At 48.8% G+C, this 25,129-nt stretch overlaps 1 protein-coding gene across 4 annotated transcripts in view; it reads left to right on the forward strand.

Annotated features, from left to right (window-relative positions):
- Window positions 1-25,129, forward strand: part of LOC146808607 (NACHT, LRR and PYD domains-containing protein 3-like) — an 800,827-nt gene that overhangs the window by 152,542 nt on the left and 623,156 nt on the right. The gene's annotated exons all lie outside the window — the stretch shown is intronic.

Below are 25,129 nucleotides of genomic sequence, written 5' to 3' on the forward strand. Positions count from 1 at the left end.
GATTGCACAGTATTTCTGCTCCCCCCCGAGGCAGATGGGGGCAACAGCCCCCACCCTCCAAAACAAATGCCACAGTCTTTCTGCACCCCCTGGAGGAAGATGGTGCAGTAGCCCCTGATCAAGAGCACACTAGTCGATTATGTTTTTTTTTTTTTTTAGACATAGGGGTGGGGGCTGCCCAGAATGGGCATCCCAATGCCCCCACCCCACCCAAGAACTAGCCGCAGAAAGCCCACTATGCACTGACTTTTTTCGGAATGTGTCTACCTGTGGATTGTGGGTCCTAGCACAGCCGGCACCTAGGAAAACATAGCAAACCTGTATATTTTTTAAAACAAGACACCAAGGGGAATCCAGGATGGGGTGACTTATGTGGCTCTCACTAAGTTCTGTTACCCAGAATCCCTTGCAAACCTCAAACTTCATAAAAATAACACATTTTCCCACATTTCAGTGATGGAAAGTTCTGGAATTTGCGCAGATCCACAAACTTCCATCCACCTAGCTTTACTCAAAGTCTCCTGATAAAAATGGTACGTCACTTGTTTGGGCAGGCTTACTACCCGAGACAGGGAACGGGCCAAAACGCAACATGGACACACCGCATTTTTACAGTGAAAACTGTCCCTTTTTTTGCAAAGTGCCTAGCTGTATATTTTGAACCCTAGCTCGCCGGCACCTAGGGAAACCTAGCAAACCTATACATGTTCTAAAACTAGAGACCCAGGGTAATCCAGTATGGGGTGACTTGTGTGGCTCTCACCAGGTTCTGTAACTCAGAATCCCCTGCAGACAACAATCTTTGATAAAAAAAAAAACACACACATTTTCCCTACATTTCTGTGATGGAAAGTTCTGGAATCTGCGTGGGTCCACAAACTGCCACCCACCCCGCATTTTCCAAAGTCTCCTGATAAAAATGGTACCGCACTTATGTGGGTGGATCAAGTACCCACGACATGCGAGGGCCCAAAACATATTGTGGGGACATCAAAATTACAAAACAACCTGGTTTTGCAAGGGGGGGGCGCACCTGGGGTTTTGGCCCCGGGCTCAGCAGCCATCTAGGGAAACCTGCGGAACCCACACATTTTGGAAAACTAGACACACTGGGGAGTCCAGTGAGGTATGCCTTGCATGGATCGCCCAACGTTTCCCTACCGAGAATACCCTGCAAACCTCAAATTTAGCTGAACAAAATCACATTTTCCTCACTTTTCTGTGTGGGAAAGTTCTCGGATCACCGGGCTGACACAAATTTCCTACCAAACAAAAACGGGGGAGAGAGAGGTAAAGACTAGGTTCATCCTCCTTATAGATTCATATTCAAAAATGTGAAAGATTCTAAAAAAAATCAGTTAAGGAAAGAGAGTATGAAATACAATGAATCTCCACTGAGATCATTTAATGTGAAAAGAACATTTTTCTAGAGACCCCTCACCCACCAGGGTTGCCCCTTGGTGGCATGCTTCATCGTTTTGGTTCATCCCAATCCTCTACAGATTGAGGCGTGCTACGACTAGACATTTGTGTGAGAGCACCTATATATAGAGTCTATGATAAAGACAGTGTAGGTAAAGTGGAGTGGAAAATAGGTGCTTGTAGGTTAAATATACTTGACTAGTAGGACTATTGTTTTATTCCCACCTCTAGCCGTTGTGGTTAAAATCAGGGGTTGTGACTGGAGGAGTGGACTGTAATGAGTCCGTTCTTTTCAGTAATGATTGGTCAACATGTTTTGAGCCGTTCCCCCAATGGCTCTTCTTCAGGACCGATAGGAAAATTAATACCATTGGTACCACTCCTCAGAATCCTATAGTGAGGACACAATGGATAGCATGCCATGCGCATACCCCAATTATACAGATAGTAACCTTTTGTCTATCCGTATCTGAAATGAAAGAAAAAGCTGACAAACCTGCATAATGCAAATAAACAATATATTGAAACAACCTACTGTGAAGGTGCATGGTAAAACTGTAAGAACATGATCACTCCGTACGTGAAACAAAATGATAAATTCCCACTATTATAGCTTTCACTCAGTGGTTGCGAAAATGTCTCCATCAAAATGGTGAGACATTGTAAGACAAAACGAACAAACAAAACAAACACAACATGTACATACTTTTTGGCGCCATAGTAGTGCATCATGGTCTTGCCAGGGAGGAGGGGCCTTGTGATGGTTCCCCTGTTCTGGGCTCCCTCCCCCCCTTTTTGCCTGACAAAACAACGCGGGCCGCTTTGGGAAGGGATACTCTTTTCCTTTTTATTGGCAGCGTTTGTTAGTCACACACGCTAAACATAGCACAATAGCCAGTCTGAAAGTCGGGGAAGGGAATCGAAGCTTCTTGCGTGATTAAAGATGTCGTCTCGGGGAGCGAGGTCTCCGTCCAGCGACCGGCACTCGAGGACCCAAACGAAAAGAAACAATAGGGTATGCTTAGGACGGTTTCCACAATGAAAACAACAAGGGGGGGGGGAGTGCACACCGTCACCAAACCCTGGTCTCTGTGCTGTGACTATCGTGTAGGGGAATCAGTGCGTTTATCTAGGTGCGCCCCTCACGCGTGTCCAAAGCCCCTGTAACATGGAAGAGCATACGCCCGTCACTTGCCTGCTTCCACGACCCCCATGGGCCGTGGCGAGGGGAGGCCCAGTCTCCTTGGCTTCCAGGAGATCAGCGGTCCCGAGCGCGGTGCTCCTCGAGCTGTCTCTTTCGTTGTCGGCTCCCGCCCGATCCGGAGGTCGATACTCCTGGGTGGTCCCTCTACGCCAGGCGACGGTCTTGTCTCTCTCGTCCTCTCCTTGGCTCGTTCTCCACTCTTCACCAGCTTCCGTCTTCTCCCTCCAACTCTCGCTCGCTGCTCCCTCCTCACTGTCGTCCGCTTTTGCGGGCACTTCCGCTCCGCCCCCGTAGTCCGCTAGACCGCTGCCTTCAGTTCCGGGTGGTTTGGCGGCGGCCATCTTGGGTTGGGCTCCGCCACTATCGGACGGTCGTACTCCATCACACTGCCCTCCCCTTGGGAATGGACGTTCGGGCCATTCAAGGACAGGATATCGGGAGAGGTAGTCTGCATTCGTCTGGAGTTTTCCAGGTAGGTGTACGGCCTCAAAGGTGAAGGGCTGTAATGAGAGAAACCAGCGTAAGACCTTGGGGTTTGAGTCTTTATGGAGTGCTAACCAGGTGAGAGGAGCGTGGTCGGTCAGCAAAAGAAAAGAACGTCCCAAGAGGTAGTATTGGAGGGATTCCATCGCCCATTTGAGAGCGAGGCACTCTTTTTCGATAGTGGCGTACTTAAGTTCCTGAGGGAATAACTTCCTGCTGAGGTACAATAAGGGTCGTAAGTCTCCCATTTCATCTGGTTGGGATAAGACGGCCCCAAGGCCTCTTCCCGAGGCATCTGTTTGGAGGACAAACGTCTTCTGAAAGTCTGGGCAGACTAGGACAGGGGCAGTACATAGGGCCCTTTTTAGTTGTTGAATACTTTTTTCTTGGGACGCAAACCAGGGGAGATGTTTTCCTGTGCGAGCTTTTGTCAAGAGGTCCGTGAGAGGACTGGCGATTTCAGAAAAGTGGGGTATGAACCTCCTGTAATAACCCACCAACCCCAGGAAGGAACGAACACTCTTTCTACAGGATGGTCGGGGTATGTTGGAGATGGCTTCTATTTTATTTACTTGAGGTCTAATACACCCTTCCTGTATGTCATACCCCAGGTATTCTATGTGGTTGGTGCCAAAGGTTGTCTTCTGTGGTTTGAGGGTAAGACCGGCTTGGTCTAATGTGTTTAGGATGGCCTCTAGATGTCGTATGTGGGTGTCCCAGTCAGGGCTATATATTACAATATCATCTAGGTAAGCAACAGCGAAGTGACGGTGCTGTGCCAATATAGTGTCCATCAAGCGTTGAAAAGTAGCGGGGGCTCCGTGGAGACCAAAGGGGAGTATTTTAAATTGATAGAGGCCGGAGGGTGTTGAGAAAGCCGTCTTTTCTCTGGCTGTGAGAGTCAACGGGATCTGCCAATAACCTTTTGTTAGGTCTATTGTGGACATCACTCGGGCTTCTCCTAATCTTTCAATTAATTCATCTACTCTCGGCATGGGATAGGCGTCGAATTGAGATACCGAGTTCACGCAGCGGAAGTCTATACAGAAGCGGATGCTGCCATCTGGTTTTGGTACAAGTACAATGGGTGAAGACCACTCGCTGTGTGAGGGCTCGATTATGTCGGCCTTCAGCATGTCTTGCACTTCCTGATTCACTGCCTTTCTCCTTACGATATGGCTTTAGCTTAACCGGCTGGGAGGTTTTTGTGATGATGTCATGTTCGACTAACGTGGTTCTCCCTGGCGTCCTTGACAGGATGGAGGAATATTTGGCACACAGGGACATGATCTGCTGTCTTTGGGTTTCTGTGACTTGGGGCCCTAGCTGTATGGGAGTTTCTTCTTCCAATCGTCGGGGAGGAAAGGTTACTTCTAGCGGTCTGCCCACGGATATGTGGTGGATGGGGGCGTCTGAGGTTGATGCATCATTTTGGGGTTCCTCCCATGCTTTGAGAAGATTAACGTGATATATTTGACCAACATCACGTTTGTGTGATACGTCTATCCTGTAAGTGACAGGAGTCACTTTTTGTAGGATTTTGTAGGGGCCTTGCCATGTGGCGAGGAGCTTTTTATCGGACGTGGGTAGAAGGATAAGCACTCGATCCCCGGGTTTAAATTCTCTGAGTTTGGCATGGCGGTTATACTGTTGTTTTTGTCTCGTTTGGGCTTTTTCAAGGTTGATATGCACCTCTTCCCACAGGGTCGACAGGGTCTCTTTCAGGGAGGAGGAGTACTGAAGGAGGGTTTTCCCTTCATCTTCTTCTTCGGTCCACTGTTCTACTGCCATATCAAGGAGAGTTCTGGGGCGACGTCCGAACAGGAGCTCGAACGGAGAAAACCCGGTTGAACTTTGTTCGTGTGTCCTGATAGCAAATAGGACCAAAGGTAGTTGGCGGTCCCAGTCCCTACCGGCTCTGTCTATACTTTTCCTCAGAATAGTCTTAATAGTCCGGTTGTACCGCTCCACCAGTCCGTCCGTTTGGGGATGGTACACTGATGTGCGTATTTGTTTAACTTTAAGTATGGAGCACACTTGCTTCATTAACCGGGACATAAAAGGCGTCCCTTGATCCGTTAATAACTCAAGAGGAAACCCCACCCGGGAAAAAAATGACACGATGGCATGGCTAACAGCTGTGGTTGTGGTGGATGAGAGTGGTATAGCCTCGGGGTATCGAGTCGCATAATCCACGAGGACTAGTATGTACTGATGCCCTCGGGCGGAATCAGAGGTCCAACCAAATCCATCCCTACTCTTTTGAATGGTACGTCTATGATCGGGAGAGGTTGCAGTGGTGCTTTGGGTATAGAAGGGGAATTGACTAACTGACATCTGGGACAGGCTGCACAGTAGCGGGCTACCTCTTGATAGACCCCGGGCCAATAGAACCTAGGTAACATATACCGTAAGGTGTGTTCTTTGCCATAGTGTCCCCCTCCCGCTTGGCCATGTGCTAGACATAACACCTGCTCCCTAAACGGACGTGGAACCAGCAGTTGTTCTTTTCGGTTACCCCGTTCATGGGAGACCCGGTACAGGAGCCCCTTATGAACCCAAAAGAAGGGGCCTACCTTATCTGGCTGGTCTTCTTGGACCTGTTCCCAGGCGTTTTGAAGAGTGGGATCCTCTCTCTGGGCTGTTCGGAAACTCCGTCCGGATCCAGGAGGTGCTTCTGAGGAGGTAAAAATAGGTGGGGATAACACATGTTTTGTCTGTACATACCGGGCTCTTTCTCCTCTTTTCTCACTGCGTGTTTTTGGAACTCTAGGGGACGTGGCATGTATCTCGGCATTGTGGTACGGAGCATCGGTTAACCACGACAGCGGGGTTGGGGAGGGGGAGCTGGCCTGCAGGTATTCATGGAATCTAGGAAGATCTGTTCCCAATAGGACTGCTTCTGGAAGATTAGGAACCACCCCTACTTTCCTCAACATGGACTCTCCCTCTATGTCTAGCAGAACTTCTGCAAGGGGGTACAGTTTCTTTTCACCATGAACACAAGTCACTTGTATGGCTTCGTCGTCCCTAACTTGGGAGTCCCTTATAAGGGTCCTATCGACCACGGTATGATGGCACCCTGTGTCTAAAAATGCGAGAACCGGTTTCCCGTTTATGTGTATTCTCTTCCTATATCTTTCGGGGGTTTGTCCTGTCACCATGACCCTACCCCGGGTATACCCTACCTCCATGGGCTCTGGAGGGGAAGGACGGGAAGGGCAGTGTCTCGCTATGTGTCCCCACTCGGCGCAGTGAAAACATTGTGGGCCTGGTGGGGTTGGACCGGGAGGAGTTGGTTTAGGTTGTGGCCTACTAAAGGATTGATTTCGGGGCTCAGGGAATGCCGGGGATGGTTTGCTTGGTACTTTTGGGGCTCCTAACTGGATCCTATTTGAAGGGGCTTTAAACTCAGGAGAATGATGATATGCACAAGCCAGATCAACGGCAATGGCTACCGAGACATTAGGATGTTGTCTAATCCAGGCCCTGGTATTATAGGGAAGAGCGTCCAAATATTGTTCCAGGTAGACTTTTTCTGTGATTTCATCTGGGGAGGATGTGGTGGGTTGTAACCATCTATTACCTAGATCCCTGATACGGTAATATAGGGCCCTCGGGTTGTCCCCCACAGTCCATTTCTCCTTTCTAAACCGTGACCTGTAATACTCCTGGTCGCAACCTAGTCGTTCCAGGATAGCCCTTTTTACATCAACGTAACTGGTAACACCGGCTGGATTAGCAGCTTGGTATGCGGCCTGTAACTCGCCGGATAACAAAGGTGCGATATATTGTCCCCATCGCTCGGGTGGCCATGCAGCTGTGGATGCAACCCTTTCAAAATTAACGAAGAAGTAGTCCGGGTCATCCCCTTGTTGGAATTTCTGGAGTACTGACCCTGGGACGTTGGGGTGTACTCGGGCACTTGCTATGGCATCCGTAAGGCGCAGTACGGCCGTGTCCTGTACCTGCTGGTTTGTTGTTAACAGGACTGCTTGGTCCTTTAGGGCAGCCTGTAGAGCCTCTCTCTCTGTTTGTGCCTGTTTTGTTTGCTCCTCGAAGACAAGCTGCAAATGTCGCTGTCCTTCGGCTAATGATGGCCTCCATTTCGGGGTTCTGTCTTTTTCCAGACTGTTAACTATCCCACTTCTGACACCACTTTGGGATGGTTCCCCTGTTCTGGGCTCCCTTCCCCCCTTTTTGCCTGACAAAACAACGCGGGCCGCTTTGGGAAGGGATACTCTTTTCCTTTTTATTGGCAGCGTTTGTTAGAGTCACACACGCTAAACATAGCACAGTAGCCAGTCTGAAAGTCGGGGAAGGGAATCAAAGCTTCTTGCGTGATTAAAGATGTTGTCTCGGGGAGCGAGGTCTCCTTCCAGCGACCGGCACTCGAGGACCCAAAAGAAAAGAAACAATAGGGTATGCTTAGGACGGTTTCCACAATGAAAACAACAAGGGGGGGGGGGGGGGGAAGTGCACACCGTCACCAAACCCTGGTCTCTGTGCTGTGACTATCGTGTAGGGGAATCAGTGCGTTTATCTAGGTGCGCCCCTCACGCGTGTCCAAAGCCCCTGTAACATGGAAGAGCATACGCCCGTCACTTGCCTGCTTCCACGACCCCCATGGGCCGTGGCGAGGGGAGTCCCAGTCTCCTTGGCTTCCAGGAGATCAGCGGTCCCGAGCGCGGTGCTCCTCGAGCTGTCTCTTTCGTTGTCGGCTCCCTCCCGATCCGGATGTCGATACTCCTGGGTGGTCCCTCTACGCCAGGCGACGGTCTCGTCTCTCTCGTCCTCTCCTTGCCTCGTTCTCCACTCTTCACCGGCTTCCGTCTTCTCCCTCCAACTCTCGCTCGCTGCTCCCTCCTCGCTGTCGTCCGCTTTTGCGGGCACTTCTGCTCCGCCCCCGTAGTCCGCTAGACCGCTGCCTTCAGTTCCGGGTGATTTGGCGGCGGCCATCTTGGGTTGGGCTCCGCCACTATCGGACGGTCGTACTCCATCACAGGCCTGTAGTCAAACTCTAAATCAAGGAGAGAATGGAACATAGGATAGTTACGTATAGTAACCAGCATATGGCTTTTAAGCTTCAGAAAAGCGCGAAGGTTGTCAAACGATTGCCTCCACTCGTGGCTATCAGAAGAAAAGCCATGTTAGACCGCCCAGATTACTTACTTCATCAATGCCGTCCTCTGCCTACTTGCCTAAATCGGATCCCTGGAGACTGAATCATGTCGACGTGTGTCTCCGGCTCCATTTTGACGTCTGACGCGTAGCGGTCCTTCTGCACGCATGATCAGATTGAATAAAGACTAGACCGCTCTGTGGTCTACTCTGATGGCCGATTGCTATGGGCCAAAAGCAGGGCCATTTTGGAGTGTTAGTATTTTGGCACAAATCAGCAATAGTTGAGGGTAATAATAGACACCCGATGGGTGGAAAAATATATTTTAAAAAGTTCCTTATTATGAAGGCAGGGTTTTTTGAGACAGCAGATTCTATCCCACTTAGTATGGGTAGGGACTGGAAAAACGAAATAAATAGTAAAGGTAACAAATCAATGTTGCTTATTGTGGAGAGACATCAAAAAACATTCATAATAAGGAATATTTTTAGAATATACTTTTCCACCCTGTTGGGTGTCTATTATTAATGTCTGCTATTGCTGAGGTATACTTTTCATCAGGAGACCAAGGGATACGCTGGGTGGAAGGACATTTTTGCCGGTGCGGTGATCCCACACAAAAATGTAAGGAAAATGTGATTTGTTTAGCTGAATTTGAGGTTTGCAAGGGATAGTGGGTGGATAAACATTTGGAGATCCACGCAAACCATACCTCCCTGAACTCCCCCAGGTGCCTAGTTTTCAGAAATGTCTGGGTTTGGTAGGTTTTCCTAGATGGCCATCGAGCCCTTGGCCAAAAACGCAGGTGGCCCCCTTGCCCCCTTGCCCAACCAGTTGATTGTGTGATAGATCATTTTTGATGTCTCCAAAATACATTTTGGGCCATTCCTTGCCACAAAAGTGAGGTACCATTTTTATTGGAAGACTTGGAGGAATGCCAGGTGGTAGGAAATTTGTGTCAGCGATTGATCCCACAACTTTCCCACACAGAAATGTGAGAAAAATTAGATTTTCTCAGCTAGATTTGAGGTTTGTAGGTGATTCTGGGTAACAAAACGTATGCAAGCCACACCTCCCTGGACTCCACCGGTGTCTAGTTTTCAGAAATGTGTGGATTTGGTTGGTTTCCTCAGATTGCCACCAAGCACGGGAACAATAACGCAGGTGCACCTCTTGCAAAACCAGGTTGTTTTCTGATAGATAAAGGGCATCTGCGTTTTTGGTCCCGGGGTCTGCAGCCATCTAGGGAAACCTACCAAACCCACACATTTCAGAAAACTAGAGACCTGGGTAAGTCCAGGGAGGTATGGCTTGTGTGGACCCCCAACGGTTCCCTACCCAGAATCCCCTGCAGACCACAAATTTTGCTGAAAAAATCACATTATTCTCAAATTTGTGAGGAAAAGTCGTAGGATCACCGGACCCACCACCCAGCATTCCTCCAGGTCTCCCGATAAAAATGGTACCTCCCTCGTGTGTAGGTCGGTCAAGTACCCGCGACAGGCACGGGCCCAAAACGTATTGTGGAGACAACAAAATTACCTATCACAAAATGATCTGGTTTTTCAAGGGAGTCACATGAGTTTTTAGTCCCAGGCTTGGCTACCTTCTAGGAAAATCTACCAAACCTACATATTTCTGAAAACTAGGGACCTGGGGGAGTCTAGGAAGGTATGGTTTGCTTGGATCCCCTAACATTTCCCTACCCAGAATTCCCTGCAAACCTCATATTTTGCTGAAAAAATCTAATTTTTCTAAAATGTTTGTGTGGAAAAGTTGTAGGATCACTGGGCGGACACAAAATTCATACCAACCAGCGTTCCTCCAGGTCTACCAATAAAAATGATTCCTCACTCGTGTGGGCGGGTCAAGTACCCGCGACAGGCAAGGGCCCTAAATGTATTGTAGAGACTTCAGAATTACCTATTGTAAAACGACCTGGTTTTGCAGGATGGGGGGGCACCTGGGTTTTTGGCCCCGGGCTCAGCGGTCATCTAGGGAAACCTACCAAACCCACACATTTCTGCAAACTAGACACCCTGGGAAGTCCAGTGAGATATAGTTTGCAAGGATTTTTGTGTAGGATCACCGTGCCAGCACAAATGTCCTACATCCAGAGTTCCCCTTGATCTCCCAAGTAAAATGATACCTCACTTGTGTAGGTGGGCGAAAGGCCTGTGAGTGGGAAGGGCCAAAAACATAGGTATTAAGGGTATAGCACCATGAATTCTAAGCACTACATTTTTAGAAAAATGACATTTTAGCTGATTCTGCATAGGACAGCCACACAACTGAGGTATCATTTTACTCGGGAGACCAATGGGAACGCCACGTGGTAGGACATTTGTGTCGGCACTGTGATCCCAAACAAAAATGTGTGGAAAAAGTGATTTTTTTCAGCTAGATTTGAGGTTTGCAGGGGATTCTGGGTAGGAAAACGTTGTGGGATCCACGCAAGCCATACCCCACTAGACTCCCCAGGGTGTCTAGTTATCAGAAATGTGTGGGTTTGGTAGGTTCCTCTAGATAGCCACGAGCCCGGGGCCTAAAAAACAGACCCCCCCTTCAAAACCAGGTAGTTTTATGATTGGTAATTGCGCTCCATAGTATGATTTGCGCCATTTCCCAGTGGCGGCTTACAGAGGTAACACTGTGGGGTGATGAGGCGGGGCGGGGACGGGGCTGGGTGGGGGGAGTAGTGGAGTCCGACATACGACGGCAGATATTTATTTATTTATTTACGTTCAGCTTTGCCGTCGTATGTAGGACTCAACTACCCACCCAACCAGCCCCACCATGCCCCCTCACCACCCCACAGCGTTACTTCTGTGAGTCACCACTGCCATTTCCTGTTGAAGCCACTATGCCTACCCACACAAGTGAGGTACCATTTTTATCGGGAGACCTGGGGGAATGCTAGGTGGTGGGAAATTTGTGTCAGCCCGGTGATCCCAGAACTTTCAGCTAAATTTGAGGTTTGCAGGAGATTCTGGGTAGGGAAACGTTGGGGGATCCACGCAAGCCATACATCCCTGGACTCCCCAGGGTATTTAGTTTTCAGAAATGTGTGGGTTTGGTAGGTTTCCTTTGATGGCCACGAGCGCGGGGCCAAAAAACAGATCCCCACTGCAAAACCAGGTCGTTTTATGATAGGTAATTTTGAAGATTCCACAGTATGATTTGGGCCATTTCCTGTTGCAGCCACTCTGCCTACCCGCAAAAGTGAGGTACCATTTTTAGCAGTTGACCTGGGGAAATGCTAGGTGGTAGGAAATGTGTGTCAGCCCAGTGAGCCCAGAACTTTCCCACTCAGAAACATGAGAAAAATTGGATTTATTTTTACAGCTAAATTTGAGTTTTGCAGGGCATTCTGGGTAGGAAAACATTGAGGGATCCATGGAAGTCATACCTCACTGGACTCCCCAGGGTGTCTAGTTTTCATACATGTGTGGGTTTGGTAGGTTTCACTAGATGGCTGCTCAGCCCATGGCAAAAAACCCAGGTTCCCCTTCCTTGCAAAACTAGGTCATTTTGTGACAGGTAATTGTGATGTCTCCACAATATATTTTTGGCCCTTGCCTGTCACAGATACGTGGCCAACCCACACAAGTGAGGTACCATTTTTATCTGGAGACTTTGGAGAATGCCGGGTATGTGGAATTTTGTGGATCCACGCAGATTCCAGAACATTCCATCATAGAAATGTGAGGGAGATGTGTTTTTTTGTCAAAGTTTGAGGTTTACAAGGTATTCTGGGTAACAGAACCTGGTAAAAGCCACACAAGTCCCCCCATCATAGATTACTCTGTGTGTCTAGTTTTCAAAAATGTATAGTTTTTCTTGGTTTCCCTAGGTGCCGGCAGAGCTAGGTTTCAAATCTACAGCTAATCACTTTGCAAAAAAAGGGTCAGTATTCATTGTAAAAATGTGTTGTGTTCACGTTGCGTTTTGGTCCGCTTCCTGTTGTGGGCATTAGGCCTACCCACACAAGTAACGTACAATTTTTATCAGAAGATTTTGGGGAATGCGGGGTAGGTGGAATTTTGTGGATCCACACAGATTCCAGAACTTTCTATCACAGAAATGTGAACAAAATGTGTTTTTTTGGGCAAAGTTTGAGGTTTGCAAGAGATTCTGGGTAACAAAACCTGGTGAGAGCCACACAAGTCACCCCATCCTGAAATCCCCTTGGTATCTAATTTTAAAAAATGTATAGGTTTGCTAGGTTTTTTTTAGAAAGGAGGACGGTGCAGCAAAAAAGTCTTTTCAGGCGATCCAGTTTTCTTCCTTTATTCTTTATTAAATTTTAAAATTCAGACTCAGCCAACGCGTTTCGTTCCTTACGAACTTCGTCAGGGCTGAAATGAACACGAATATAAACATATATATAAAACACTATATATACATCACAAAACACAACATCACAATACTCAAAATTATAATACATAAAAAATTGCGACACATTTATATATAAACAGCAAGAAGACATGTAACATAAAATACACATGTAAATACACGCCAGTCGACATTCAAGGTAAAATAATAAACTACTTTGAAAAATGTAATTTGAGCAAGAGTGTTGATGTTTGCAGTTCCTAACCTGCAACAGTTATCCAGTTTAAGGATATATGTTTTATTTTCCAATTTGGATGAGAACAGTTGTTATTTTATTTAAGTTAATACATTTTCTAAATAAATACATTTGTCATATATTTTAATTGTCATTTGTTTGTGAACGTTTACATCAAATGCAGATTCTACATGTTTTTTTATAATTCAGTTATAGTGCCTTCACTGTCTTGATCATGTGTGGATGAATAATGTGGTGCATTCAATAATGGTGACATCAAAACAGATTAGAAATTGCTGATCAGACAATGGCAATATGATGCTTCTATTAAGCTTTTGCATCAGGTATCTCAACCCTTTGCATGCCTGCGCTTTTCATCTTTGGCCAGGAGCCGCGCCTGGCAGCAGCTTTTTCGTTTTTGATAACTGGTAGATATCTACCAAAGGCAACAAAAGGCAAAGATGGATGTGGCACAACAAACCTATGGAGTAAGGGAACAGTGTGACCTGCTTCCTGTGCCCCATGGCTCCTCCTGCACCCCAGTGATTCTTGTGCCCCACCTGGCACACAAAATGTCGGAGGATGGGTAGTGCTAAGCTTTTGACCCCTCCCCCCCAAAAAAATACCTGCGGATGCCCATGTCGCAGAGGGTTATTTGAGGATCCACCTTAGAAGCGTTCCTGCCCACATTCAGCACCGTCTCCTTGCAGAGCCTTTGCAGCTCAGACCTAGTGAGGTTGTTAACATCAATCAGCTGCATCTCCGTGGTAGTAGAGGAAGGCAGGGTTACTAAAATGTAGAAAATAAAAACAGCCAATGGAGATCAAGGAGAATTTCAAAAGACTTGAGTTGGTCTCAGACATGAGATAGTAATGTACACCAAATCACTGTATGGCACGGAACAAACACAAGTCCTATCCTCACCGCTGATCACCAATGTTAGAATTGGGTTACTGGTTGACTGGGGTGTGAGCCCTGTTCAACCAGCAACCACAATCCTAGTCAGGGCAAGGCACAAGCAAACAACTAATTAACTTGTGCTCAACCCCTTGGTAGCTTGACACAGAGCAGCCAGGCTTAACTTTGGGGCAATGTGTAAAATATTTATACCAGACTTCAAATAATAAACTGAGAAAATACCAAACAAAAAGTATCCCACACCAAAGTAGAGAAATAGATCTTAATTTACTAAATAAAGATGATCAAAACAACAAAAATCCAATTAGCAGAACCGGAGTTATGAATTTTTAGAGAATAAACTGCAATTTAGTGCCCAAAAGCATAAAGCGCCAACCACAACTATCTGGTTGATCTGGACCAGGTCAAGGTCCTATGGATAGGAGATCAGTGCTAAGAGTGCCATTTACATTGGAGCGGGTAGCGAGGAGCAAGGAGAGAGTTGCAGGCAGTGATCGGCATGGTGCAAGGAGCAAGCCGGGCTTCGCGTATGGGTGGTCGAAGATGCTGTGTTAACAGATGGACTGGCGGCGGCTCTTGATGATTAATAGGCAAGATTCCTGTGCGAACAAGCCCATTCACAGTTGCGAAGAGTCCAAAAGCTTGTATTTAAGAGCTCAAGAGCCACACCAATGGTCCAGGACCTGAGAAGAACTTCTTGGGGGTCAGGAACTCCCTGAAGACGGGTCCAGGAACTATTGGGGAGCTTTTCATATCCTTGAGGCTCTGATCAGGAGGCAAGCAGACAAGCCCCTTGATTCACTCTGTGTCCTGGGTTCTAAATGGAGTTTCAGGCCCAGTACTTCTTCCCCAGGTAAAAGAGGGCAGCAGGTCAGCCCTGCAGAGCAGCAGGTCTTCCAGAGCAGCAGTCCAGAAGAGTGACAGTCCTTGTAGCAGCACAGCATTCCTTCTTCCTGGCAGAGTATCCACAGGTCCAGAAATGTACTGTAGAGGTGGGGGTGAAGGCCTTATTTTTATACACTGGTGCCCTTCTCCTGGATGGTGGGGTTTTCTGAAGTGTATGAAGTGATCTGACTCCCCTGCCTTGGGTCTAAGTAGCTGCAGTGACAATAGAGGGTGATAAGGCCCTTTGTGTGAAGGCAGAGCATAGGCTATTCATTTGTAAGTGGGGCTGTGCTCATTACCCCCATCCTGCCAGGTCCCCCCAGGCACACATAATTCCTCTATTGTATCTGCCTGGGAGGAATTCACAAAGCCTGACAGCTACACCAAGTCATGTAACCCAAGACGGACTGCAGGCACAAAGTGCCAAGGGTAAGAAAATGCAAACTTTCTAAAAATAGCATTTTTAAAATTGTAATGAAAAATCCAACTTTATCATAAAATAGGTTTTATCATTACAATGTCATAGGTATCAAACATGATATATCCACCTCCTCTCAATTATAAATTACAGCGTATTAAATGTAATAAGAAATCCCCAATGTTATCCTATGGGAGGTGTAGGCCTCACAGAAGTGAAAAACAAATTTGGTAGTTTTTCACAACCAAGACACGTAAAGCTTGATAGTACATATACAACCTTTAAATTACACAGCACACTGCCCTATGGGCTATGTAGGGCCTACCTTAGGGGTGACCTATATGTAGGCTTTCCTGTTTTCAGTTTCTATTTTTGGTAAATTCTGGTGGGGTGTTTTCAGCGTTTTCAAGTGATTTCAATACCTTAAAAAACAGTGGTTAACAGTGGTTACACATTTTCGCACCAACAAAAACTGCAGAAACAGTGTTTTTCCGAAGTTTATGGAACGTGTTACTTTTATTATTGCTTGCTTTCTGCACTGATAGCACATGGTATATAGACAGTGTAAATATAGTGTATATGAGGTCCAAATAGATTTTTTCAAATTAAACTTATTGTAGTACACCACACAATACTTCTTCAGTGAGTCTTTGGTCATGTGCGCTCGCTCTTTCCTTCCCACGTAAACTTCTGTGAAAAGGCCCTCTCACCATTGGCACTTGAGATGGGCAACGCCAAAACAGCCAGTATACAATTTTTTATTTTTTTTTAACTCTTTATTTTGAGATTATACAGCAAAATACAGAGAACATTACACTTATGCATAGACGGAGACATAGAAATATCAACGTACCACTGGGTATCATACACTTGAGTCAATCGCTTGGTCATAGCAGTCCTTCCCCACGATAGGGCCCCTCTGTTCAGCAGTCTTTTCCCAATGGGGAAACCAGCCCTCCCTCCAAGCCCAGCACATAAATCCAATCATTATCCCTCGGCCGTAACAGGGGGCGATCTCCGGTCCTCATGTGCAGCGAGGTACTGCGTCAGGGCCCCCCAAATGTCAAGGTGGCGGGACGCAGGCGGCAACAATTCAGCATACAGAAGAACATTTTCCTGACAGGTAAGCATATCCCGCAACCTTTCCTTAAACTTAGGACTTCTCCCCCACCCCCATCGACACGCCACACGGCGCTTAGCAAGCAGTAGCGCGCAAGTAACAAAGCGACGATCCGACTTAGGTATATCCCGGGTGTATCCCAGTAAGGCCTGCAGAGGAGAAGGACGTAGCGGGGACCCCAGCATCTCGCCTAAGGCGTCGTAGACCCGGTTCCAATAACTATCTATGCCCGGGCAGGTCCAGGCCAGGTGTAAGAAATCCGACCCAGGGGAGTGGCACCTATCACATTGGTCACTATCGCGGAGATTAAACCTATGCATCTGGACTGGGGTGCAATAAAGGCGATGTAGGAACTTATAATGGATTACGCTGAACCTACTACTCGAGGAGATAATTTCAGTTTGCAAACAACAGAACTCCCACTGTTCATCCGTGAAAGCAGTGCCAATCTCAGTCTCCCAGCCAGCACGGGACCTCAGAATCTCTCCCCCGACACGGTTGTAAAGGCGCCGGTAAAGCGAGGAGACCATGTGCAATGGGGAAGAAGAGGCAAGAAGATAATGAAACGGTTCCAGAACCATAGGCTCTGCCGGGTATGCCGGCAATATTTTCTGTAGTCCACTGTGAAGTCGAATAAAAGCAAAGACCTCCAGGGGTGTGGGGACAGTGGTGCCGAAAAGGAGCGGGAGGGCACGAAACCTACCGTCATGGAATAAATCACCCCAGCACGTAATCCCCGTTTTAAGTTTAATTCTCTGGAACAGGCCTTCCTCTAAAAGCGGAAGAGCTGGATGATACACCAGGGGCATCAGTGGGGAATAAATGAGCGGTGCATCCATGTGTCCAGCCAGAACACTCCAAGCATGCACTGTGGCATGTACAGGATTGCGATCGGCACGAGACGAAGGAACCTCCGCAAGGGCCGCCCCCTCAAGCGGGACCGGATCCGCCAGCCAGTGCTTCACCGCTATCTGTGGCATGAAAGGGGAGGGGGGAAACCAATAATACGCGTAGTGTGCCTGAGCGCAGTTGTAGTAGAGTTCGAAATCAGGGCTTTCAAGGCCACCTTGAATATACGGGCGTGTGAACACAGACCACTTAAGCCGTGGTCTTTTCACTCCCCACACCAGGCAGATAAGCTCCGATCGTAATGCCCTGAAGAAATATCCACCCGGATGAAACGGTATATTGAGGAATAGGTAGAGTAGCTTGGGGAGTATAACCATCTTTATAAGTGAGACCCGGCCAGCCATAGTCAGCGGTAAAATCAGCCACCTAACCACGCTCGAGCGTATAACTTCCAGAGCCTTACCGTAATTCATGCGCATCACCTCCTGCCGATTCCTAGAAATCCACACTCCCAAGTACTTCACGTCAGTGTCGCGCCACTCTAGCGGGAAGTCGAGCGGGATTCTGTCGACCCCCTCCGTTAGGGGGAAGACAGCGGATTTGCCCCAGTTGATGTGTATCCCCGAGTACAGCGAGAATCTAACAAATTCCCGAAGTATAGGGTTTAAGTGATCCCGGGGGTGTTTGATATAAAGTGTGAGATCGTCCGCGTAGAGCGACAATAAAATTTGCCTCTGTTGACATCTCAGGGATGCCGCAAGGTAATTCTGCCTGAGGCGGGACGCCAGCGGTTCTATCGCCAAGGCGAAGAGGAGCGGCGATAATGGGCACCCCTGCCGAGTGCCTCTGGTGACTGGGAAGGGTTCGGAGACATGACCATTAATAAGGACTCTCGCCATGGGGCGGTGATACAGGATTTGGATCCATCTGGAGAAAGCTAATGGCATGCCCATGTTGCGTAGAATCAGATGAAGATAGTCCCACTCGACCGAGTCGAATGCCTTGGTGGCATCCAAGAACACTGCCACCAGCGCAAGAGAGGGATCAGCATTGTTCAGGACCGAGAAAAGAGTCTGCATATTTTGGGAGGTAGATCTGCCAGGGATGAACCCCGCTTGGTCCGGCAGGATCAAGTCGCCAATCAGGAGATTGACGCGATTCGCTAGTACCTTGGCGAGGACCTTCACATCACTATTAAGGAGAGAAAGGTGCCTATAGGAATCACAGGAATCCGGGGGCTTCCCTGGCTTGAGAAGCGAGACTATCAGAGTCTCCAACATACTAGGTGGCAAAGAGCCAGTCTCATTCGCCTCCTTGAACACCTCATGCAAGACCACCGCCAGTGGGTCAATGAAGGCCTTGTAGTATTCAATAGGGAAGCCATCCAGGCCCGGCGCCTTTCCCGAGGACATTTGCATTATGGCTTCCTTGATTTCGGCAAGCCCTATGAGGGCCGCCAAGAGTTCCCGCTGGGCATTTGATAGCCATCCGAGAGTAAGCTCCGACAAATACTCAGACATTTCCAACGGCGACTCACGCCTGGATGTGTACAAGGCGGAGTAGTGTGATACAGAGGAGGAGAGTATAGAGAGCGTATCATGGTACTTAGTGCTGTCAGGGGCTCTGACCTCCAAGATGTGAGTGGCGCATCGCGGGGGACGGACCACCCCCGCCAGAAATCTGCTGGGCCGCTCCCCCTCCCCATACGACCGCGCGGCAAAATGTTTCCCCCGGAAATAGACTTCTCTCTCCGCGGTGAGCTTGTACTCTGAGAGCTTAGTACGATATTCAAACTGAGTCCTGGGGTCCTCCAGGAAATCGGGGGAAGTTTCTAGTACCCGCAGATCCCGCTCCAGGGAGGTCAGCGTGGTGCGAAGGGAGCGCAGGACTCCCGAGCCCTTAGAAATACACACCCCCCGCATGGTGACCTTGAAGGCCTCCCACACCGTCGCCACGCAGTCCACCGACCCTCTTTTGCGATCTATAAAATCCATGATCTCCTGGGACATTTCAGTCAGGAAAAGCTCGTCTAGGAGAATATTAGGTTGCATGCGCCATAGGAGCGGTGCGCCGACCAGCCCCGTTCTAGCCAGAGTGATCAACACAGGTGCATGGTCCGAATAGGTACGAGGCAAGTGTCGTGCGGCCAACAATGAGGACCCCAAACTCCTTGAGAGTAGCACGTAATCCAACCGAGCCCATGTGGAGTGCGGTGCCAACCAGTGCATGCCCTCCTGCACATCCGGGTGAATGCGGCGCCAGGCGTCAATCAGTAAATGGTGAGCCATTAAGTCAGAGATATAAACCTGAGAGCGAGGGTGATGTGCGGTGTCTACATTGGAGCGGTCCAGAGCAGGGTTCAGAGTGACATTGAAATCTCCTCCCCATATCAAGTGCGTAGACTCTATGTCCAGTATGACTTCCCATAGGGAAATAAAGTGCATGGGCTTGTCCAGATTCGGCCCATAAGAGGACGCGATAGTGACCGTGGCATTACCCATCTGACCCCACACGACACAGAAACGTCCCTCGGCATCTGTTTTTTCCCCCAGGGGCACAAATGGAGTGTGTTTCCTGACCAATATGGCTTTTCCCCTAGAATAAGTAGAATACGAGGAGGAGAGGCCATAAGACGCCCATTGGGACGCAAAGGTAGGTAAGCGACGGGGGGCCGTGTAAGTTTCCTGCAGCACCGCTATGTGTATCTGATGACGGTCAAGATAACCTAGGATCTGCCGGCGCTTGCGTGGGTCCCCCAACCCCATATGTCCCAGGTCGGGACATTGATTCTGCTATGCGGGTCTCGCAGCATGTTGCCTTCCTCCTGCGCCATCACGCGGACTGACACCAGAGTCTGAGTCTAAGCGTATCTCGCTGCCGAGCTGCGCGGCCCCCCCGTCGCCCCCCTCCCAGACCGAGAACACATCGCACTGCCATCTCCAGGCCCCACCGTAGGCACTGCCAGACTTCTAACCCTAATGTATAAGAGTGCATGGTCCAGTGTACAAGTGTAGTGCTGTAGTCACATTCCCTCCCCTCTCCCGCTCCAGCCGACTCCCCCAACTCGTCGGAGGAGACCCTCCCAATAAACCGTCCCTTCATCAACCATTCCCTACCCCATCCCACTCCCTCCCACCACGACAGCCCAATCCTGCCGGGATCCAGACCCCTCCCAACCCCCGTGTCGAACAGAACTTGTGTTGTGGGGTATTCCCTCTCTGGGTGACACCAGTGAGCCGGACCTGCCCTCCCCTATCCCGATATTTCACCCACTGCATCGCCCTCGCTAAAAGCAAGGAGCAGAAGTGGGGTGGGAGGGGGAGTGCCGAGGCAAATAGTAGCCACAACCACCCTACCAGTGCCTAATAAGTATTGAGAGGCGGTACTAATGGGGCGCTTGATCTCAATGCTCCCCCCAACCTCCACAAGCTCCACTAAAGGTCAAAGGACTGGAACAGCTCTCCCCACAGCCAAGGCAGTCCAACTTGTGGATTCAGCCAGTCCATGTCTGCAACCAGAAGGAGGCATGAGCAAGGGAAAGAGAAAAGGAAGCAGAAAAGAATGGGCTAGGAGAAGTGAAAAGGATGCAGAAAAAGAAGGAGCACAAAGGGATCATGACGTGAATACTCATCAGTCTGGAGCCGACGTCGGAGACCGGGACCCAGATCCCACCCCAGGGCTACGCGCCGGGACGCGGAGGGTCGCTGGTCCCTAAGGAAGTCCTCCACCTGTTGAGGATTGCCGAAGAAGAGGGCTTTGCCATGATGCGTGATCTTGAGCTTGGCAGGGTACAGCATGGAATATGGGATATCGCGCTGCTGCAGCTTTTTCTTTACTCCCGCGAACTTGCGACGAGCCTCCTGTACCATCTGGGTGAAGTCTGGGTAGAACGAGAGAGTGGTATTTTCATGCTGGATCGGCTGTTGCTCTCGCCCCAGGCGCAGCAGAGTGTCACGGTCTCTGAAATTGAGGAACTTGATAATCACCGGGCGCGGCGGAGCTCCAGGGACCGGCCGGGGCCCCAAGGATCTGTGAGCTCGCTCCACCACCAGCTGAGGCGAAAAAGAGTCCCGTCCGAATTTATCTACCAGTAGGTGTTCTATGAACTCCTCCATGCGGCCGCCGCCTCTGGATTCCGCAAGGCCAACCAGGCGGACGTTGTTCCTCCGGGAACGCGCCTCCAAGTCCTCATTTTTTTCCGCAATGACTTTGAGTAGTTGATCCATCTGCGAGATTTTAGTTGCGCCGATCCCGGCCCCATCCTCCAGCTCCGAAATCCGACCCTCCGCCTCCTTCAGCCGCTCCCCGTGCTGATCCAGCCGGTGCACCACTGCTTCCAGCCGAGTATTCATATTATCGATCTTGGCGTCAATGGAGGTTAAACTCCGCTGCATACCCACGAGCAGGGACTTCCAGTCCAGTTCCTCCTCCTCGCTGGGACCCGGTTCCCCTCCATCCGCAGTCTGGGCGCGCGTTTTTTTCTTTGGGGGGTTGAAATGCAGTGTTGATTGTTTCGCGTCCGGTTTGCCCATTGTGTTGTCAGACGCCAAGATCAGTCCGTGCGGGGAGCGTGTTGTTCAAATCATGCGATGGGCGCCAGACCCAAGGGCCAGACCACGGGCCTCGCACCCCCCCCCCGCTCCGCACCTCTCCTCCGCTCCAGTTCCAACGGGGCCCTCTCCCAATGGCTGTCGATAGTGTTCCGCCCGGATGTCCAGCTAGAGGCCCAACTCTGTCCAGTGGCAAGCAGGAGTTGCAGCACCCCCGCGCTCCTCCAGCCACAGCGCCAGTCAGTCACGCACCTGCAGGACCGAGCAGATGACCGAAGAGGCACCCACCGGGCCAGTTCCCAGCGCCTCCCGCCAGCAAGGAAATCCCGAAGGGGCCGATCCAGCCAGACCCAGCCACTCTCCAGCTCCAGGCGCACCTCCAGAGCCTCACAGATGGCGTCCAGGCGTAGGATTCTGCCGCTCCTGTCCTCCAGAGCGCCGACAAGGTAGGCGGAGATACCAGAGAGCGCGCCTCCAGCCGCCTCGGCCCCGCGAGCTTCAAAGCAGGCCTCCAGCACACCCACCGGCCCCAGTAGCAGCAGCACGCGTCTCCCGAGCGGAGGAGGGGTCACTCCTCCGCGAGCAACCAGGGGGGGGGGGACAAAGCCGACAGCGGCCCCAAGGTGGCACCAACGCCGCGGCCCAGCAGGCCCCGAGGATCCCCGGCAGAAGGTAGCACCGGTAGCCGTTTCGTCGCTCCGCCCCTCTCACCAAGCCTCCCCCGGCAATTTCGCAAGCCGATCTCTCCGCCTCCAGGTCTCCGCTCCTCTTCAAACTGACACCGGACAGTCTCAGAGTACTGCGCCACTCGTCAATGTGTTTAGTTCACCATTAACTGGCCGGGAGGATGGTGCTGCAGGATGAACATTTGCCTGGCTGGCTGGAGCCTCACAGAAGTGCGGCCATGACGGTCCAGCGCCACCTAGCGCCCCCCAGCCAGTACACAATTTGTTAACTCTGGCCACTGACATAGCTTTCCATGCCAATACTGGTTCACTTGAAGATTGCGATTCTCAGGGCAGGTTCTGCAACATTTGCGCTGATCTGGGTGCTTATGCCCTCAAAGTTATTGAAGCGGCTAAATATGAAGCAGCACTTTTGAAACTACAGAGGAAATTCCCCCACACGGAAGGGATCTAGAACAGAGTACCACAGTGAGGTTTCATAGACTTCGAATGCCATTGGTGGTGAAGGGACATTTCTATGCATCATTGCAAGCCATTTCTCATACATTGTAAAATAAATGTCCCTGAATTGCTCTTCACCATTGCTTTGCTTACCAAGTGGCAAGCACTCTATCATGGAACACGTTGTAGTGCCAAAGTCACTAACAGTGTTGTCCAGCCTACTCTCAAGGAGATGTTTCAAATCTATACCAATTATGCTAAACGCTTGGCAGACAAGGGTGTTTTCAGATTCTAGTTGTTTTATTATGTTCACTACAGCAGTTATGGTTTCCTGTAAAAATCTAAGAATGCAGTATAGTGTACTTTTTTTTCACATAACTATCAATATGTGACCAAAGATCCTCACATTTCTTGGCTTTGGCATCATCACTCAGCAAACATTCTGTAAACGGTCGCCACATGGATAATATAGCATTCACAGCCCCTTGGACTGAGAACCATCATCTAAGGGACACAGTTGGGAAGACTCTTTCTTTGATGCCGCACAAAGCACAAAATGAGAAATATTTGTGTTTTAGTTCCTGTGCATAAGAAAACAGTGCACCAGAATGGACTAAAAAGTCAATAGCATTCCTCATTAACTCTGAAGATTGTAAAGATGCTTTCAGCATACCGTCTAACAAGTGGCAAGGATTTTTTTACGGGAATCACTTCAGCTCAGGTATCTATTTTGACAGGTCACCACACAACTTTTTCATATACATAGCTGAATCACTGCAAATACAAACAATATCACTCCAATCTTTGTTGAACTTGGAAAGAACCTTTTTTGCAGCGCATTCTAAGTGACACTGCGTTCCATGTTTTCCAAAAGTCTGGTGTAATGTTTTCACCACTATCCCAGATGCTTGGTGATAACGCTCTTTTTACATATACTTGTCACTATACCTTGCATTGAATGTTTATAGTCTGAGGTGTTGGCAATTCACCTACTATCAATACTGACCCACTAGAAACTGTGGGCTGATGTATTAAGGGTTTTTACCCATTCTCTGTGGGTAAATGTGATGACACATATTAGGAAAGGTTCTTATGAAACCAGCCATTTTATCTATCAGCGAAAGAATCAAACGCAGCCAAAATTTCAAATATGATTTTGATATTTCCTGATTCTCTACAGTTTAAAAAATAACATGCTTCTAAACCCTGCATCTTTAGACCAAAGACCACAAAACAGAAAAAAACAAAAGGAAGAAGAAACAATATTTTAGTGGCATCCCTAAACGACAAAACTCAAGCAGAATAATGTTAGCCCAGACTTTCTTACTGCTAGCTTGTATAACAAAGTTACATTGTATGGGCCCCTTCAGGAAGAAAAAAATGACTATTTTACTCCCTTTTCCTTTCTTTGAATGGCATATAGTTTGTGGTTGTGCAGGTGTTTTTCAGTGTTTTTTATGTTTTCACTGGCGAGGGCTATTTATCTTTCAGTAGGGTTTTATCAGTTATTATAGGTTTAAACCTAAAACCAGACAGCCTACCTATGTGTAATAAAAGGGGAGTTTAAGGCTCGGCCAAGGGGATTTTAATGCTAAGTTTATATGGCAGCGCAACACTCCATTGAGGCTGCAATGGCAGGCCTGTGACATGTTTTAGGGTGCTACTAACTGGGTGGCACAAGTAGTACAGCAGGGCCACTTGTAGCATTTAGTTCACAGGCCCTGGGTATATGGTGAACCACTCTACAAGTGGCTTATAAGTAAATTAATTCTGCCAGTTATGAATATTCCAATCATGCCATGTTTAGAGGAGTGAGCACAAACATTTTAGTACTTATTAGCAGTGGTAAAAAGTACATAATCCTAAAACCAAAAGAAGCAAAAATCAAGCAAAAAATGGAGGTAAGTAGGCAAAATGTTTGAGGGAAGACCCCCCCTAAGGCCAGCAGTTCAAACGCCTGCTGTCAATCCACCATGCCTCCTAAGAGAGTGGGAAATGGAGAGACACTCGGCTCCAGCCATGCTCACCAGGGAGCGTGGTTTAGTCAAGTGGGAATCGAGGAAGTTGGCTACCAAGGTGGTGGCAGGCAAGAATTTTCGTAAAGACCCGGGTGGTGGGATAGACAAATACCCTTCTATTTTATTTTAGTTAGGAGTGAGAGGAACTCCACGATATGTGGGCCCAAAAAAGTGGCTGGTACCTTTGTGGTTTACTGAGAAAGTGAGAGACGCTTGGGAAGAGAAGAGTGGGACTTCTCGGATGTTTATGTTTTTTGTTTACATTTCCGGTTTGGGGCGTAGTTCCAACAGGGAAAGGATGACAGGGTCAGAGGATATACCCAGAGAACCCTCATAAGTGAAAGAGAAACAGAAAAGGTCAGGAAGAATAGAAGAAAGGCGCATAAGGAATTACATGGGAAAGGCATAGAAAAGAAACGTATCTGATCTTGTTTCTTTTCTGA

This window comes from Triturus cristatus, chromosome 8 (genome assembly GCF_964204655.1).
Source record: "Triturus cristatus chromosome 8, aTriCri1.1, whole genome shotgun sequence".
Classification (NCBI taxonomy): Eukaryota; Metazoa; Chordata; class Amphibia; order Caudata; family Salamandridae; genus Triturus; species Triturus cristatus.